The sequence below is a fragment of the Sphaerodactylus townsendi genome, linkage group LG13, assembly GCF_021028975.2.
Source record: "Sphaerodactylus townsendi isolate TG3544 linkage group LG13, MPM_Stown_v2.3, whole genome shotgun sequence".
NCBI lineage: Eukaryota > Metazoa > Chordata > Lepidosauria > Squamata > Sphaerodactylidae > Sphaerodactylus > Sphaerodactylus townsendi.
The window spans coordinates 13054886-13075051 of record NC_059437.1 but is presented as its reverse complement, the minus strand read 5'-3'; the positions used below and the strand labels follow the sequence as shown (position 1 = coordinate 13075051).

General features: G+C 46.4%; 1 protein-coding gene across 3 annotated transcripts in view; it reads right to left on the bottom strand.

Annotated features, from left to right (window-relative positions):
- The window catches only part of TMLHE (trimethyllysine hydroxylase, epsilon), a 36069-nt gene extending 30215 nt beyond the window's left edge, over positions 1 to 5854 (bottom strand). Inside the window, exon 1 of one of the 3 annotated variants that reach the window (XM_048515037.1) lies at positions 5723 to 5854. The gene's annotated coding sequence lies outside the window, so the exon portion shown is untranslated. The remainder of the gene's footprint in view (positions 1 to 5722) is intronic. The other 2 variants (XM_048515042.1, XM_048515038.1) reach the window with 2 other exon arrangements.
- Between the last annotated feature and the right edge of the window lie 14312 nt (positions 5855 to 20166).

Here is a 20166-nt window from a genome sequence, read left to right as displayed (position 1 = left end):
ATACTCATTTGAAGCAGCCATCTATTGAGTCAGTCCTTAACCCTACCAAGCTCATAGCTGCCTACTCTAACTGGCAGCAGCTCTCTGATCTTTCACATCACCTTTGACTCGAGCCTTTTAACTGGAGAAGCTGGGTATTGAACTTAGGACTTTCTGCATTGTAAGCAGATGCCCTTAACCAAGTTCTACAGCCTTGTCCCTTGCCTCAACGAGGAACGTGCGCCCTGCAGGTGCCTTCCTATTTGCGAGGGACTGAGATTAGGATCAGTGTCTGGACTGACTCAAAGCAACACGGACTTCCATTTAATGTTTGACAGAACTCTGATTACCCTGTTGTAACTTAATGGCTCGCACCACTGCTGTGCCTGGCAACAGAAAAGTTCAGGGCAGATTTAGTTAATTCTAGACGTAACTCCTTGTCCTTGAGCTGTGACCGATGCAGCTTCAAACACCTTCTTGTTTAATTGTTCCGAACTATTAACTGTTGCCGGAAATGCTGGTTTCGCAACTGAACCTATAACCATCCAACAGCCAGCGTGGTGTAGTGGTTAAGAGCAGGTGGCTTCTAATCTGGAGAATGGGGTTCGATTCCCCACTGTGGCAGAGGCTTATCTGGTGAACCAAATGTTTTTCTGCACTCCTACATTCCTGCTGGGTGACCATGGGTTAGTCACAATTCTTCAGAAGTCTCTGAGCCCCACCTGCCTCACAGGTGTCTGTTGTGGGGAGAGGAAGGGAAAGGAGCTTACAGGGTCTCTGGCAGGTGTTCCCACAGAAATCTGTCATCTAGAGATTGAGAATGAAGCCAATTACATTGAGAGCCAGTGTAGTGTAGTGTAGTGGCTTAGAGCAGGTGGATTCTAATCTGGAGAACCGGGTTTGATTCCCCACTCCTTCACCTGAGTGACAAATGCTTATCTGGTGAGCCAAATGTTTTTCCACACTCCTACATTCCTGCTGGGTGACCTTGGGCTAGTCACAGTTCTTCGGAACTTTCTCAGCCCCACCTACCTTACAAGGTGTCTGTTGCGGGGAGAGGAAGGGAAAGGAGCTTGTAAGCCACCTTGAGTCTCCTTACAGGAGAGAAAGGTGGGGTATAAATCCAAACTCTTCTTCTTCTACATACCAGGCATGCATTCATCCATTGAGAAATGGCCTCTTCCTGATGCAAATAACCTTAACACCTCCAACACATCCACAGTCTCCTATATAGTCATGGAAAGTCAGGGAGAACTTCCAAGAATGATATTCAGCACTGACTTTGCGAAGCTCCAAAGCAGAGGAACAAAGGAGAAAAGGCCCCACGTGCTTCTAACATTACAAAACAAGCAAAACCAAGAAGAGATCAGGAGGGCATTTATGAAAGGACGAGACCTGTAGTAGAACAAAACGGCCCAGGAGGACACTTTTATAAGCAAACAGGATTACCATGTATGGCAGCGCTTATGTAGGTATCGGCTTGTTCTTACTGCTACCTTTGTAATCCACTTCCAAAATTACGAGATGTCATACCATGGATAGCGTTTTTGCCAGCATTGCATTCTCATTCGGTCATCCAAGCCCTGCTGCACAGGTGTCAAACTCACGGTCCTCCAGATGTGCATGAACTACAATTCCCATCAGCCCTTGCCAGTATAGCCAATGCTCATGTTGGGAGGGACTGATGGGAATTGTTGTTCAGGAACATCTGGAGGGCGGCAAGTACTGCACGGGCTTATTGAATATCTTATGCTGGTTGATTGAATTGTTTTCTTAAATGCCTCCCCCCCCCCCCAAAAAAAAAAAAATCATTGCCAGCAACTGACAGCCTTGGCTACAGAACTGGAGGGAATTTTTCTTTTCATGGTACCAAAGAAAATCTTGAAGCTCTGCCTCTCTCCACCTTTGGTTTTTTGCATTCTTTGGAAGTTCAAGGATTGACTTTAATTCCAATGGCTCAGAAGGAACGAACAAGCCAAGTATGCTGGGGCACAGGCAACAAAGAACGGAAGAAAAATAAATAAAGGAATACGTGCTAGGGAACAAGAAGTTAACACACACACACACACACACAAACACAACATGGGTTTTAAATGTAAGCCACTTTGGAAACTAATCTGGGCAGCAAAAATACTTAAACGAGTATAAGAAATCTTTGAAGAAATATATTTAAATGAGTATAAGAAATCTTTGAAGTTGAAATTCCTCTCCTCCGCCATAAGCTCCCCAACAGACACTTTCCCACCTATTCAGATGCAAGGGAGATCTGGACTTTCCAGAATAAGAAAGTGAGAAATGAATGGTCAAAGAAGCAGCTTGTCACGTTATGCTGAGGAAATGGGTTAAAGATCAACATTAGAAAACTGGCAACTTATCCAAAGACCGTGTCAAGCAAATATTGCTTTCTGTTAGGAAGCTCGCATTGACTTCTGGTCCTAAGCCGGAAAGCAGATTTTTCAGCCCTAACCAAAAAAATATTCCCACACCCAGCTCCTCGGATGCTAGCACTGAGCCAGAAATGCACTATTGGAACAGCATCAAGAACTGCCTAAAATACTCTCTTAGAACGCATATAGACAGACAGGATTTCAGGAGTGCGCTTGCTATGGAAATGCATTGTCAGCATTTCCTTTAAATATGCAATCTTCTGCCCCAGACTGAAAGGGAGGTGGGTTCACATGCTACGGCGGAAGCCAGCTGTGCACAGCCCTGATTGGCTGGATACCAGTGACATCAACAATCTCTCCCTCAGTTTTTAAATGCTTAAACATATTTATGCTGCCTTTCCCTCCCCTTAAAAAGGAGATGAGTGTACATTGAATGAAGAAATGCACGGAGAGTGAAATGAAAGACTGAAACTCAATCCGAGGAATAAAAAAAGAATACTGAACCAACATTTTGCTGTTCAGTTTCTTTGTCAAGCAGATAGCAAAGGTGTGCAGGATGATGAGTTTAAGCTGCAAAAGAAAAGGATACACAAAGCAATTTCCAGGGCAGGAAAACATAACATGGGAACCCACAGGGCAAACCACTGGGATGAGGTCTTCTAGAAAGAAATGTGTCCCTTAGTCAATTCCATATCACATTTTGTGCACGCATCTTGATGCCAAGCTATACAGGTGTGGCTTTGAAAAGCACGGCAGGAAGCCAAACCGATTTAATGCCCACGTAACTGCACTGGGAAACGACTTTTTGCTCTCCAGGTACTTCAGGCTGACCTCCCATCTGCGTCACTACCCAGCAGGATTAAGCGTCTGACATTTTCATTGTCCTGCCAAAAACTAATTAACCCAAATAACCTAAAAATTTATCCTGCCCTGCCCCAGGTTTGCAATCAGGCAAGCAACTGGCCATGAAGGTGACAACGTCATAAATTCTTCCTCTCCCAAAGTCAGGAGAATTCTGCGTTTTCTCCTGAAGATCACCCAGGGCTCTGTTTGTATCAGGGAGGACAGGGGAACTAGAGCTAAATGTGGCTCAAGATAGAAGCAAATATGGCTTTTTAAACAAACAAACAAACAAACAAACAAACAACTACAAAAAAGGAGAAGTCTTCAAGCTAGGCGGCATATTGGAAGAGGAGAGATGCTGGAATAATCAGTATGTGAAAAGAAGGGCAGGGAAAGAGGTTTATGGGACTAAGACGGTGAACAATGGCCAGGAATCCAAGTGTGAATCATGTCCATATTTATGCCAGTGTGTTAAAACAATCACATAAGGCACTCTTCTGTATATTTACTATTCATGGCAAAACCCTGTATCTGTCACTTACTTATAAAGCAATGGAAACTTGAAGGATTATTAATCAATGCATCAATTACAGTAAGCTGCATAGTTGCAAATAGGCTTTCTTACACTAGCTTATTTTGTTAACATAGTTTTTGTTGACATAGTTTAGCTCTTTTTGCAGACCTCTTTGGGAGGCCCAAGGAGATTTAAAGTGTGAGCTCCAACTAGGGTCAGGTGCTGGCTTGTAAGGCTCCCATGGGCCTCTCCACCCTAGCTCTTTCCCCCACTCCACTGGGATTCCCATTCTTACCAAATTACAGCTATGCTGAAGGAGTGGGTGTGACTCTTGAGCACTCCTCATAGGTCAGTGGATCTAAACTTAGAACCTAGCAGCCATCTCTCTGCTCTGTCCAGCATTTCTCCTATAAGGAAACAGGCAATTGCCCTATAACTCTTGCAACACAGAAGAAGCCTCTGGGCAATTCTCCTGTTAGGAGATGGGTCCGGCGTGACCACTGGGTCTAACCCAGTGATAGCGAACCTTTTCGAGACCGAGTGCCCAAATTGCAACCCCAAACTCACTTATTTATCACAAAGTGCCAACATGGCAATTTAACCTGAATTCGAGGTTTTAGTTTAGAAAAAACGGTTGGCTCCGAGGCGTGCATTACTCAGGAGTAAGCTTGGTGGTAGTCAGTGGTTTCCTTTGAAGCAACCGTGAAACTCTTCCAACTGGTGAATCACGACCCAAGGAGGGTTTACTCAGAAGCAAGCCCCATTGCCAGCAACTGAGCTTACTCCCAGGTAAAGGATCGCACTTTAGTTCTTCGCATGAAAATCAGTGGGGTTTAACAGGGCTTAACAGGGTTACCTACACTGCCTCCCCAAAACTAGGTCCTAGGTTTAATGCTAATAATCAGGCCCAGCGGCCCAGACCAGCCTAGATGTAGGAGGGGGGGGGGGCTCTGCACGTGCCCACAGAGAGGGCTCTGAGTGCTACCTCTGGCACCCGTGCCATAGGTTCGCCACCACTGGTCTAGCCAGATGTTTCACCATGCTGATCTTTGAAGCAGCCTGTAGGAGTAGGATGCCTCCTAAGCAGAACAATATGTGCAAGAAGATTGATGACAAACAAAGGTGGTTTACCCCATGGCAAAAAAGTAACAATGCTCCAGTTTGAAAATGCCAGGCCTCCCTTTCACAATCAAACTGAGGGGTGGGTGGGGGGTGGGTGGGATGTGGGGGGGGGGAGGATTAGAAAAAGCCAATATTTAAATTGTAAAACAAAAGGCACCTTTCGGTTTCATCCATTATTGTGCCTTGAACCAAGAGGAAAGGCAGGACTGCAGTTGCCAACTGGCCAGGAGAAAAACATCCTGTCTCTTTAAAAAGAGTCTGGGTGGTGAAGGAAAGCGCTGTCAAGTCGCAGTTGACTTATTGCGACACCATCCAGGCAAGAGACGTCCAGAGGTGATTTGCCATCACCTGCCTCTGCATAGTGACCCTGGTATTCCTTGGTGGTTTACCACCAAATACTGCCCAGGGCTGACCCTGCTTAGCTTTCAACATCTGACAAGATTGGGATATCCTGGGGTTATCCAGATCCGGGCTTAATATATAAGGATAGGCAGCTGATGCTGTGCATGGCGTGAAGGTAAATAAGCAACGCCTTTCGTTTGTTATAGATCAAATTGCCACCGGGGGGGGGGGGGGGCAGTTTAAAAGCTGACAGTCCTAGGCGGGACAACTATATTTCAGTAAACGAATAACAATAAATAAGGGGCAGTGGCAGCCCTTATCCCAGACACAGGACGGTTGGATGTGGTTAAATGCACTTTGCACATGTTCACAAACCATAGGCAGACACAATACAGGCAATGTTTGGCAATTCAGAATGTCCAGATTTTAAATGTTTCTCTCCCTCCACCCCACATTTGCTCCCGTTTGCGCCTATTTATTATGTTGTCCCCGTTCCCGCCGTCCCCTCCAATTCCCCCAAAGATCTTCCACTTACCTGCCGGGGCTCGACCAGAACCCACCAGCAGCCCCGCCCGCACTGAAAGAGTGGGAGGAAAGCTAGCAACCAACCACCGAGTATGAAAAGCAGAACGGTCTCAGAAACAGGAATCCACCTCCATAGAGTAACACGGTGGGGAATAACGCTCAACAACATAGAAGCTCAACAACTCTTTCTAGACACTTCCGGTTCTTTATTGAAATGCATGTCAAGAAATCGAGTTATTTCTTTGGAATTTATATGCAGCGGCTCGAAAGACCTGCTGTAGGCCACCTGCAAATGGAAACAACACCATAAAACAACTTACACTTGCTAAGCCTTTAGCACCCTAGAATGATTGTGGCGTGTAAAACTGCCACTCTTCCCATTATGCATAGCCCTGCATATGGAGACTACTCAATGAATACCGGAACTAGAGCTTGTGTATGTAACTCTTAATCCCAGAGTTGGAACAAAGCAGCCTTTGGAGCAAACACGTTGTTCGCCCCAAGGGGGGAGCACGGAACTCCAGAAAGACTTCCGGTTTATAATCGCAGCTGATAGATTCTCCTTCCTCGTTTTAGGAGGCAAGCGTGGTGGAAATGCATAGGAATTAATGTGGGTTAACACATCATCATCATCATCATCATCATCATCATCATCATCATCATCATCATCATCATCATCATCAGTTAACCCATATTGATTTTAAGCATTTCCGCCCAAACCTTACATAAAGCTGTCAGGGCGAGAAGTGGTGCTTTGAAGTTATCAAATACCGTCCCCCTCTGAAAGAACCCAGAAGATACCAATGCTGTTTTCTTCACGCCTAGTCAGCTTCTTGCGCCTTGACAATGTACACTCCGATTAAGCAGAAATTCAACTGATGGAGACATAGCAATGAAATAGGCTGTGCCTGTTGAATTTCTACCCCTGCCCTAGGTTTTGAAGACAGGAGCATAATTCACAGAGCTCTCTTCCCAGTAGCTGCTGGAGCTGGTGTGGCAGAATTAAAATATATTTTTGATTCTAGTATAAACTTTCATGGGGGATTAGAGGTTCTAACACCCAAATAATATGTTTAGCAACAGCCACAAATGGGAGGGGGGTAGAGAGACAGGGAGAGAGAAAAGGATATCTGCCATGATGGCAAAGCCTTCTCTGTCTTCAGATCAAAACAGTTTCTAGATGAATCAAGGTCTGATGAAGATTCCTAGAATGGTTAAAGGCTTGCACACTACATTGTGACATTTTTGTCACTTCCAATAAAAAATACTGTACTGTTGTGTGTAGAATAACTAATAAGTGACTCAGCACCTTGTGTGAGTCTTCACTGATTTTTAGGGCCCAAGATTTGGTTTATTATTTTATTTATTTTATTTTATTTATTTATTTATTTATTTATTTATTGTTTCGATTTATAAACCGCCCCATCCCCTGGGGGCTCTGCTGTTGGAGGGCCCAAGATTTGGTTTATTTATTTATTTATTTATTTATTTATTTATTTATTTATTTATTTATTTATTTATTTATTTATTGTTTCGATTTATAAACCGCCCCATCCCCTGGGGGCTGCAGCAGACCAGCCAAGGATTTATGTGGCTGAAAAGAGATGGAGGGGAGGGCTTCCAGACAGGTCCTTGGCTCCATCATCAACCTAAAGAGACTGCAACCAAGGAATCAGAAGGAAGTTGAGACTGGGACAGTTATGAAAGAGCTAGAAAAGACTCTTAAGTGTAAGGATGTGTCGCTGGTGATGAAGAGCAAGATCATTCATGTCTTAGTACTCCCAGGTGTGAAAATTGGACAGTGCAGAAAGCTGTCAGGAAGAAAGTTGGTTCATTTGAAATGTGATATCTGAGGAGAGTTTGATAGATACCGTGAACTGCCAAAAAGACAAACAAGAGGGTTCTAGATCAAATCAAGCCTGAACTGTCCCTAGAAGCTAAAAAGATTAAACTGACGTATTGTACTTTGGACACATCATGAGAAGACGAGACTCACTGGAAAATAAATAATACTAGGAAAAGCTGAAGGTAGCAGGAAAAGAGAAGACCCGGCGTAAGTTGGATAGACTCGGTCAAGGAAGCTTCAGTTGGCAAGACCTGAGCAAAGCTGTTAATGGTAAGATGTTTTAGAAGTCATTAATTCATAGAGTCTTCATAAGTCAGAAGCAATTTGATGGTACTGGACACACTCACACACCAGACGGGCCATGTCAAAAAGCCACATGGGGAAAAATGTAGCCAAAAATTCCTGCTAACCTTATTTTCACCAATCTGGTAAAGCTTGTCAGAGTTATTTCACATCAGACTGCAGATGGAAACTGACGGTTGCAACCCTGAAACCACTTACTGCTGAGTAGACCTGCTTGGGATTGCTTCCTACTTGCAGAAATTTAAAAAAAACCCAACAACTACCGTGTTTCCCCGAAAATAAGACAGTGTCTTATATTAATTTTTGCTCCCAAAGATATGCTATGTCTTATTTTCAGGGGATGTCTTATTTTTCTGTGTTCTGTTCGTCGAGCATGCTTCCAAACAAAAACTTTGCCACATCTTACTTTCGGGGGATGCCTTATATTTCGCACTTCAGCAAAACTTCTACTACATCTTATTTTCAGGGGATGTCTTATATTCAGGGAAACAGGGTATATGCCCACAGAAAATTTGCAAGCAAAGGCTAAGTCTCTTTTTGATGTTATAGTTTTCTGTGGGCACTTTTCATTGTATGGAAGGGCTTTCCATCATGTCTGCCTTCACCTGCAGTACAAACTAGCAAGGTTAAAGCTCTTCTCCCTGACATGTTGCCTTTCTTTATGCAGGTAGTTTTAAGAAGTGCACAGAAGACTGTGTGTTTGCATGTTATAATCTACACTGGCATTTTGACTCCTTCGCTCGTGACGTGACATCTGCTCCATTTGGCAGACAGGGTAAAGAGCTGGGTTCTGTGGCGCTTGGCAGTTCTGAAGTTCCTACAGCTGCCCAGCAGAGGGCCTCCTGCTCCAAGACTGACTCGGCATTTTTGGTCGCTTGCTGCTTCCGTGCCATTTCATTCACATATTTGTACGGCTGCAATGATTAGCTGTTCAGTAAAACGCCGTCTACTGCATCAGTGTTGGAAATGTGGATGGTTGTGAACTTGGCAAGAAATTCAAACTGGCACAAACACCACGCCAGGAGACTGCTGCAGGCTTTCAAAGGTTCCTAAAAGACTGAAGTTACAAGGCTCACAACAGAAAGATGAGATTGCCACTGAAGTTGGGGGCTGATCATTTCAGAGGACCCTAAGCCACAGGATAAGAACGAGGCTCAAGAGTTCTCTGGCTCTTGCCTTTTGGGTCATTGTTCATCCCTTTGGCCATGCCATGGCTTAAGCTTAAGCACCTGCTAGCCAAGGAAGAAGAGCTCCACGGTTACAATACGAGAGAATCCACCTGCCAAAGGTGACATTTTCTCCCAGAAAACTGATTTGAAGAGGAGGAGGAGGAGTTTGGATTTATACACCACCTGTCTCTCCTGTAAGGAGTCTCAAGGTGACTTACAAACTTATTTCCCCTTCCTCTCCCCGCAACAGGCACTTTGTGAAGTAGGTGGGGCAGAGAGAGTTCAGAGAGAACTGTGACTAGCTCAAGGTCACTCATCAGGCTCGATGGCCATCTGTCAGGAGTGCTTTGATTGTGTTAGGCAAGTTCCTGCTTTGCAGGGAGTTGGACTCTGAAGAAGAAGAAGAAGAGTTTGGATTTATATCCCCCCATGCTATCCTGCAGGGGGTTCAAAGGGGCTTCATAATCTACCCCTTGCTCTTCCCCTCACAACAACAAACTTCCCCTGTGAGGTAGGTGGGGCTGAGAGAGCTCCGAGAAGCTGTGACTAGCCCAAGGTCACCCAGCTGGCATGTGTGGGAGTGCACAGGCTAATCTGAATTCCCCAGATAAGCCTCCACAGCTCAGGTGGCAGAGCGGGGAATCAAACCCGGTTCCTCCAGATTAGATACACAAGCTCTTAACCTCCTACGCCACTGCTGCTCCTGGAGAAAACCAGGCCAGCCCGGAAGGTGTTCAACTGGTGTTAGTCAGCTTGCAGGATCTTCCCAGCTTCCTTTCTGGCCAGAAATGCTTTTCCTACCACACATTCGTATGGAAGAATTAAGTATGTTTTCAGAGATAAAGATGAACATCTAGATTTTGCCAGCTTTAAGGCTTAGTGAGGGCAGCAGACCATTTAAAATGGTGCCGCTCCATCTTTCTATTGGCCATATGGCTGCAGCCCATCCGAGAAGAGAACATCCAGCCATTCACTGGCATGGAAGGGGGAAACTGGAGACATTGTAAAGCAGTCACCAATGGGTTTGCCTTTGCACAACAGCTAATGAACATGTGCGGTTGTCTGATCCCAAGTAACACCAGTAGCTAACAATCATCTCCCTTGAACGGCAGTAGCTTTCCAGAATTTCAGACTGAGAAAGGTCTTTGCCAAGGCACTGAAGCCCAGTCCTTCTACGTGCGAGCACCATACTCCACCATCAAGCCCCAGGGCTTTACACAAAGCCATTTGATGAAGCTGCTTTACATTGAGGCAGCCTATTGGTCCAGCTGAGCTCAACACTGCCTATGCCGATTGGCAGTGGATCTCCAGGGTCCCTTTTACTAGAGAAGGCAGGAATTGAACCTGGGGCCTTCTGTATGCCAAAGCAAATGCTCTGCCCAAACTCATTGGGCGGTCAGCATAATGTGGACAAGCCCCCAGTGTGGAATATGGGGCACAGGGGGCGGCACTTTCAACAGCCGACCTCCCCAAAGGCCCGGTGGAACAACTCCGTCTTGCAGGCCCTGCAGAACTGTTGTAGGTCCTGCAGGGCCCAAATGGCTGGAAGGAGAGTGTTCCACAAGGTTGGGGCCAGGGCACTAAAGGCCCTGACCCGGGTAGAGGCCAGCCGTATCATGGAGGTCTTTCGTTTTGTTTGTTTGTTGTTGTATTTTTCCTCTTCCTTGGGGGTTGCCCATCCAAATACTAACTGCTTAGATTCTGAGATTTGACGATATGGGACTAGCTTGGTGCTATCAGGGTTAAAAATGGAGCATACCCTCCAAGAGATTTTCCTAGTTTATTGCTTTTTTTTAGTAGTTTAGAATTACTGTTTTATACTTTTGCTATGGAGAAGGATAAAGAAGGGTACAGGCTCTGCAGAGGACCCCAAAGATGCCCCAGTGGTTTTAAACTGCACTTAATACTTTTTGTCATATTTTGTTTTGGTCATAAGCAGGGGTGGGATTCAAATAATTTAACAATCGGAACTAGCTGCTCCCCCCCCCCCCCACGGGCTCAACCTCAATCGATGGTGCCTCGTCTGCTGCCTCGTCTTCGGAGGCAGCAGGGCACCACCGATGGATGTTGAACCGGGGGTGGCAGCAGCTGGTGGCAAGCTGCGGGTCTGCTGGCTGCTGCGCCCCCTGGCTGCTGCAGCCCGCCAGCTCAAGTTCACCCCAGGGGGACGCAGTGGTGGGATTAGCTGCTGGTTCTACCGATCCGGTGCAAACTGGCTGAATACTGACTCATAAAATAATCCAGAAATACCAGGAACATTTGGGTGCTGTGTGGTTTCCGGGCTGTATGGCCGTGTTCTAGCATTCTCTCCTGACGTTTCGCCTGCATCTGTGGCTGGCATCTTCAGAGGATCTCTGAAGATGCCAGCCACAGATGCAGGTGAAACGTCAGGAAAATACTGCTAGAACATGGCCATACAGCCCTTCTAGAAACCACCCAGCACCCCAGTGATCCGCCAGCGGAAAGCCACCGACAATAAATACCAGGAGCAGATAAATCCACAACAAGTGTTCTGCCCCGAACAGAGGACAAATCTGCAGCCCTCTACTGCCGTCCAAAAGGTTTCTGTGGTATTCCTGCCCGCAGCCTTGGACTTAGAAAATAGTCACTGTTCTTGGTGCCTGTTGAACAGGCTGCATTGAAACAGAGAGAGAAAGACCTCCCTTGGATCCGAAGGCCCAGACAGAGATGTTTTGTCACTGTATATCTGGAAGAGTAGGGTTTGGAAAATGGGCCAAAGAAGGCTCTTGGCCTCTGTATGGTTCCCAGAGGGAGGAGAACGAGTGAGTCATTGGGTCAGCTCGAGCTGAAGGATTCCGCCTCCATGAGAACTTATTTTCGGTCCCTCTCTGGAATTGCTGAGAGGTTGACACTGTTTCTCTGTGGGGCTGTGGAGGAGAATTGTTTCCAGCCAGTTGCTCGCGTACTGGGAATGATTCTCCCTCTCGCTGAGGCAGTCTCATCCCTCGGAGCAGCCACGTCACCGAATCCTTTGCTCCCCTCAACTCCTGGGATAACCTGAGTGCAAGACTCCCCAGGCAACTTTTCAGCATCCCTGCAAGAGAGAGAGATGGCTGAGGGGCAGGGAGAGAATCGCTCAGAGGTAGAAATGATTTCCCTCTTCTAAAACTGTCTGCTCCAAATCTTCAGACCTATGATTGCTTTTATGCCCTGCATATATGGCATATATGCTGCAGCATATATGGCTCTCCCTTGTCTAAGTTTATCATTACAACAACCCTTGCAGAGGTAGGCTGGGCTGTAAAAGAGCAAAGGGCCCCAGCTTTACCGGGTCTGGTGCATGGCAGAGTGGAGGTCTGAACCCAGGGATATCCTCACCAGTCTGAAGTTTTAGAAGAAGAAGAAGATGAAAGAAGAAGAAGAAGAAGAAGAAGAGTTTAGATTTATATCCCCCTTTCTCTCCTGCATGAGGCTCAAGGGGCCATAATCTCCCTTGCCCCTCCTCACAACAAACACCCTGTGAGGTAGGTGGGGCTGAGACTCAGAAGAGCTGTGATCAGCCCAAAGTCACCCAGCTGGCATGTGTGGGGAGTGTACAGGCTAATCTGAATTCCCAGATAAGCCTCCATAGCTCAGGCGGCAGAGCTGGGAATCAAACCAGTTCCTCCAGATTAGATACACATGCTCTTAACCTCACATCGCCACTGCTGCTCGGCTTCTTCACCTGGCTTTCTTGTACAGTCAAGGGTTGCAGAAAGGGAAGATTCTGTTGGGTGTGGTTTCTCCAGGCACAGCTGCCTTTGAATGGGAAAAGCCAAACTTGGCAAAAGAGTATCACACACAGTGATCTTCTTTCTGTAAAAAACAGAGCCAAAAGCTCACCCAACGACAGACTTTCAAACTGACTTCAGTGGGAAAGTTAAATATACTTCCGCCAAAAATCAAAGGGGTTCCTGGGATGGATTACACCTAAAGCGGTGTCTCAAATGCCTCGTGATGGACAGTGCTGGCGCTACAGAAAGTGGCCCATTATCTGTCCGGGAGCTGGGACGGGCGGAGGTTGGATTGGGGGGTGCTGTGTGGTTTCCGGGCTGTATGGCCCGTGTTCTACAGCAACATTCACCATGACCTTTCGCCTGCATCTGTGGCTGGCATCTGAGGATCTGATAGTAGGAAAGCAAGACCTCTCAAGTTGCCAGCCACAGATGCGGGCGAAACGTCAGGAGAGAATGCTGCAAAGCAATGACCATACAGCCAGAGCACACAGCACCCAGTGATTCCGGCCATTGAGAAGCCTTTGGCAATACTTAGTTTGAGATTTTTCGATGGACTGTACCACTTCACACCACGGGTGGGAATATCATTTGTTATGTTCCCACAGGGTTTGCCAACTCTGATTTGGGGAGCTTGGAAGGGTGAGGTTTGGGAAGGGACCTCAGCGGGGTACAATGCTGTAGTGTCCACTTTCCAAACCAGTCATTCTCCCCAAAGCTGAGGCTCTAGTCTGAAGACCAGCTGCAATTCAGGGAGAACTCCAGGTTCCACCTGGAGGTTGGCAACCTATAGTATGTTAAAAGCTCTCCAGAAGGAAAATCACCATGTGGAAGAAAGATCCAGACCTTCTCCTTTTTTGATATTCTCTATTTGCAAGGAGGAGAAGAAGAGTTGGTTTATACCTTGCTTTTTTCTCAACCATTGCGGTCCTCAATGTGGCTTCCAATCTCCTTTCCTTCCTCTTCCCTCTACCTTGTGAGGTAGATGGGGCTGAGAGAGTTCTGAGAGAACTGTGACTAGCCCAAGGCTTCATGTGGAGGTGGGGAGACAAACCCTGATCCACCAGTTAGAGTCCCCAGCTCATGTGGAGGAACATAAGAACATAAGAACTAGCCTGCTGGATCAGACCCGAGTCCATCTAGTCCAGCACTCCTGCTACTAGTGGCCCACCAGGTGCCCCTTTGGGAGCTCACCTGCAGGATGTGAAAGCAATGGCCTTCTGCTGCTGCTGCTCTCAGCACCTGGTCTGCTAAGAGCATTTGCAATCTGAGATCAAGGAGGATTCGAGAGATTGGTAGCCATAGATCAACTTCTCCTCCATAAATCTGGCCAAAGCCCTTTTTTAAAGAAGCTATCTGGGTTAGTGGCCATCACCACCTCCTGTGGAGGAGTGGGGACTTAAACCAGGTTCTCCAAATTAGAGTCTGCTGCTCCGAACCACCACACCATGCTGACTCTCTGGCCGAATTCCCACTGAAAATTTAATCTAGATACAACCAAGTTCCAAAAGATGGCACCTTTCCATCCAGGTTCCAACATCCTCACTGCAGCATGTTTCTGATGAAGATGTCTAGGCCTGCCCCTTGGGAGGGTGCCTGCTGTCAGGAGTGCAATTGTTTAGCTAGCAGCACCAAAGTTCAGAGTATATTTGAGGGACCCTCCTGGTAGTGATACCACCCAGGTTTGGTGAAGTTTGGTTCATGAGACCCTCAAATGTGTAGCCCCCCATCTCCTATTAGCTCCCATTGGAAACAATGGGAGGCACCCAGGGAGTCCATAGCTTTGGACCCCCCTGGACCAAACTTCTAGAAACCTGGGTGGTATCAGCCAGGAGCTCTCCTGATACCACCAGGTTTGGTGAAGTTTGGTCAATGGGGACCAAAGTTATGGACCCTGAAATGTAGCCCTCATCTCCTATTAGCTCCCATGGGAGGGTTTTTTTCTCAAAAGGTGCATATACAAAGCAGGTCCAGCAAAATCCCATGATAAAGGAGTGCCAGAAATGGAACTGATCTGTGTTCCACAGTTCAGCAGTGGGAGATCATGAGGAAACCCTAGATATTTGGTGACTATCCCAGGATTAATCGCCAGTGGGAAATAGCCCTCAGTGGAGAGAAGCAGTAAAGAATGTCTCCCTCCCTAACCTGATGTCTAAAAGCGTTCCATCCAGTTTCCCACCTTGGGACTCAACCACCTGGCCCCCCACCATCCTGTTGCATGCACAGATCCAACTTCTGCTTGTACATCTGTTCGAGAAGGAGCCCTCAAAGAGTTTGTGGTCCCTCGTCACTGACCCAAGTGAGCCTTGGAAATGTTGTTGTCAACATGGCTTGGCCAGTTACTTACTCAAACAACAGGGCCTCTTCCCGCACTTCTTCCAAAGCCAGAGCCTCCAACTCCAAGCCAAGATGAGGTGCATCGCCATGGAGATCTGATTGCTTATTTACTTGTGTCGGCATTTCACATGTAATTCAATTTTCCTTTATACTTTCTTTACCCTTTGTGGGAAGGAAGTCACAACTCGGATGTTTACCCATTCTGTCCTAGCTGATGTTCTCTTGGTCTCACTCCAATGACCGAGGGATCTAGCCAGAATTGGTGTCATGAGGACAGTGGAGCCTGGGAGGTCAGGCCTCCCTCCCTCCTCCTTGCATTTCACGTCCCAACTGCTCTCTGATCCATGTCAGCCTCAGGGACACTGTTTCCCTGCTGCAAGAGGGACATTCTTTCCTCTTGATACGCATCACAGGGGATGAATGGTAGCAGGCAGCCAAGGGAGCCGGGTGGAAATAGCTTTCAGCCACTTGGCTTTCCATCTCACACTGTGGAAATTCCATCAACAGAAGGAGCTTGGAAGGCTCCTGGGCATTAAGTTGATTACAAAGAAAAGAAGCCGCTACTCAGAGTCTTGGAAAATCAGTTTGCAATTATGGCCTCTCTGTGGTGGCTTTTCTGTCTATGGGTGGATGGACATTATGCAAGAAATGCACAGCTGTCATAGGGGATCCAGAGCTCTTTAGATTTTTCTGTTGTGGAAATCACAGCTGCTGGGCCATCCAGCCTCGAAAGCGCTAGGAAAGTTTGCTTGGCTTGACTCCTCAAGTACATTATGATGGAGCAGGCGGGGTGGCGGGTGTTTGCGGCAGGGTGATGTGGTCTGGTTGGCCTGTACCTGTGACATTATCGTGATGAGTGACACAACACCTCCCCATTACCATTCTGTGCAGTTTGTTCAGGAAAGGGTTTTAACGTTTTCTAGAACTTGGTGCCTTACCCATTGTACTACTCTAACCGAGGAACATTCAGGCAGCCATTTCAAACAAATGAACAATGATGGACATCAACAGGGTCATAAAAGATCCTTCTGAACACAGCCTAGGAGTGTATCTCTCTCTCTCTCTCTCTCTCTCTCTCTCTCTCTCTCTCTCTCCTCCAAAGGAAACTTTCCCAGTAAAGCTGACTTGAAATTCCTCCTTAGGGAACTGAAAGGGAGATACATCGTGGCTGAGCAGGTATCGGCTGATTGTTTGTGCCCACGAGACAGCGTCCGAACAAGACCGAGCCTGGGCTAGAAGCTGGCTATTAGTAGCTCCAGCAGAAGAAACTCCGCTGGGGAAAAAGAGTCCCTCTGCAGTTCTCAGTGCAGAAGCCATTAGGTTGTAAGCAGCTGTGCTTCCTACATGGTATATGTTTGGCGTGGCCCATAATGGGCAAATATATTTATGGAGTATTGAATATATGCCATGGAGGGATGAATGAGAAGAATATAAGCTTCTTGGAGCTGGGGCCAGAATATAAGAGCCAGGTGGAGACCAGAGTTTGGTTGGTTGCTGTAAGGGGTTTTGCTTTTCTTAGCTGAGGCCTTGCTGCTGAGGCAAAGGATCCCAACAGTTACAGATGACTTCTTTAAGGCAAGGGGGGCAAACTGGTTGCACAGAATTGTTCTGCATCTACCTCCCAGGCGCTCATGCAAAGAGTTTGATTCCCAGAGCTCCCACCATTGTTATCATTGTTGCTGGGGGCACTCTTACTACTATGTTCTATCTTACAATATAGTAATAAAACAAAACTATCAATATAAAGTGCCATCTGCAAATTTTTAAATTGTTTAAATTCTATGAATTTAATATTGTTATAGATTGTTTTATATTTGTATTTATATGATGTTGATGTACACCGCCCTGAGCCACTCCAGGGAAGAGGCGGTTCAAAATGGAAATAAATAAATAAATAAATAAATAAATAAATAATGTATTACATACAAATAATATGCAATCGTCTCCAATCAGATTAGAGCAGTGGTTCTCAACCTGGGGGGTCGAGGGACCCCTTTGGGAGGGTGAACAACCCCTTTCACAGGGGTGCGCCTAAGACTCTCTGCATCCAGTGTTCTCCATCTGTAAAAAAAGATAAATGTTAGGTTGGGAAGTCCACCACAACATGAGGGAACTGTATTAAAGGGTCGCTGCATTAGGAAGGGTTCAGAACCACTGGATGTCTGCCAGGACACAAGTTCTAATCTCTCTGTGGTCATTGAAAACTCACCAGCCTTGGAGGCCCAGTCCCATACTGTCAGCCTACCTTGCAGGGTTGCTGGAAAGATAAAGTGGAGAAAGGAAAAGTCTGTGCATACTGAGCTTCATGGTGGTAGAGAGTGTATCTATGGGATGAAATTCTGAGCTTCATGGTGGTAGAGAGTGTATCTATGGGGTGGATTCGACCAACTTTTCCAGTGGTAAAAAAGCAAGTGGAACCCTTTTGACAGTCAAAACAGCTATGCTGTGGATCATAAGACTGGCATGAGCAAAACTGCCTAGGATGGGGGCTGTAACTGTCAGGCAAATTAGGTGAGATTAAGCACAAAGTTGGCAGGTCCCATTTTAATATCTATATTCCGTCCAAACTCTTTGGGGAGGGGCTGTGTTCTTTTTTTTTCCCCATTGGGGCTACTCGGCTCTAGCTAGAACCATTGGACGTTCAGTACAGAAAGCTGGTATTATCCTATGCTTCACATTATTTCTTCCTTTTGAAGATTTGCAAAACCTACCTTTCCCACGAAGCTGGGACCCAACAAACTTATGTTAGGGTTAAAACAGTGCAGATTTAAGGGGAGGTGGGCGAATGGGCCCGACCCCTTATGCTGGTGTATCTTGAGACATGCAGACACTGGCAGCTGTAGATCAGTGCAACTCAGCTGCACGTGCTCTGTGCCAATGTGGTGAGCAGTTCACAGGCCATGACTGGAGCTAGTTCACTCCCTAATGCCCAGCACCAGTTCAGGGACACCCCCCTGACAGAAGGGAGCAAAGTTGGATCAAAAAAGGGGCACAGCTATTGGGTTCAGCAATAGGCAGCTATTGAACAAAAAGTCTCCGCCACTGCCTTGAAGACCATACTCCACGAGGACTCGAGAAGCTCAGAATGCTGACTGACTAAAGGAGTGACCAATCACCTCCCTCACCAAGCCCACCCCAGCATCCAATCACAGTCCCCTCTGGACCTTCAAGAGCAGTTATGAATTTGAATTACTTAGTGTTTGTTCTCAAATAGCGAAGGGGGGATGACTTCCAGTGTGTTGGGATCCAAAAAATTTACACAGTAACAGGTTCCCATGGTGGTGGGATTCAAACAGTGGCATAGGAGCCAGTGGTGCTGGAAATGCGAGGGGAGACACGATAGAGGGGCATGGCTGGGCATTCTGGGGGCGAGGCATTAATAATTCTCCTCTGTTACTGTAAAAAAATTCTTACTGTAAAAGTTCCTTCTAAATTTTCCAGCTGGTAGCATCTTTCTGTCCATAATTTAAACTCATTATAGCAAGTCCCTGTGTACTGCTGCAACAGAAACAACTTCACTTCTCCTCTAATTGACTCGCCTGTCAAATGCCAATACTTTCAAATGCCTTAATTTTGTTTCCTAGAAATCAAAAGAAGGCCGATACTTTCCTCTAAAACAAGGAACTTTTACCATATTTCCTAAAAACATGTTTTAAAACAGCCCAACAGGAGAATAATTATCCCGCTTTTCTATCTTAAGCTAACCAGCCCAGATAGGAAACAACAGGACTTGATGATTTTTGGACCTAATGGAATTTCTAATGGAAAAGCAGACTCCAATTAGTAACCTCCTCTCGGCACACTGAAATAGTGGTAACTCCACTCTAGGGAACTGAGTGAGAACCAGCTGGATCCCACCTTTGGTCTGACTCCCTTTGGGAGTGACACTTGGGGTTCTGTAGTGCTCCAGGGAGAGGATGACATGGCGTCTTCTTCTCACACACCCATCAGCTAAGATCTGTATGAACTGGATTTTTCTCCAAGCATGTAGGACCCGTCCACTTGAGCCAAACTACTTGTGCTGTGGGGTTCTGGGGTTGCTATGCCCAAGAGCCTCCATATAATCACCCATGGAAGAGATGACGTATTATTTGTTCTAAAAAGAAGTGAAAGATAGAGGATGGGAGAAGTAAATTGAAAAGGTTTCAGAAACAGGGAATTCTTTCGGTTCTCAGAGGGTGTAGCCAAGATCTTCAGGGTGGTGAGAATCAAAGCTCCCTCTTCAACAGATACAAACAGAGTTTTCTGATGTATCGTCGAAGGCTTTCACAGCCGGATTCAATTGGTTGTGGTGGGTTTTCCGGGTTGTGTGGTTGTGGGCTGGCATCTTCAGAGGTGTATCACAGAGAAAAGTGATACACCTCTGAAGATCTCAGCTCCTAGGCATCTGGCCAACGTCGCAAGGAAGCAAAATCCACCAGAGCACGGCCACACAGCCCAGAAAATCCAACAGAACCAGAGTTTTCTGAGTCTTTATATCCCAGTCAGAAGGTGAGATGAGTGTTGTAAAGAATACTTGGGAACTCAAAACAGAAGCAGAAGATAAATTCAGAGGGTTTTTACCTCCTTATAATGAACACCTTCCTTAATCAAAGTGAATATCTACACACCAATTTTGGACTACTCCCCACATAAGGTTGCCAAACTTCAGGGAATGGCCCCCGTTATTTTGTTTTATCTCCAGAGAGCCAATGTGGTGTAATGGTCAAGAGCAGGTGGACTCTAATCTGGAGAACCAGGTTTGATACCCCACTACCCCACCTGAGTGGCAGATTCTTATCTGGTAAACTGGATTTGTTTCCCTGCTTCTACACATAGAATAATAGAGTCACAGAGTTGGAAGAGACCCCAAGGCAGGGCCATCAGGAGCAGCAGTGGCGTAGGAGGTTAAGAGCACAAATTATTATCTAATCTGGAGGAACCGGGTTTGATTCCCAGCTCTACTTGCCTGAGGCTGTGGAAAGCTCTATCTAAGGGAACAAGATTAGCTTATTGCACTCCCACACATGCCTAGCTGGGTGACCAGCAGGCCAGTCACCCGAGCTGCGGACGCTTATCTCGGGAA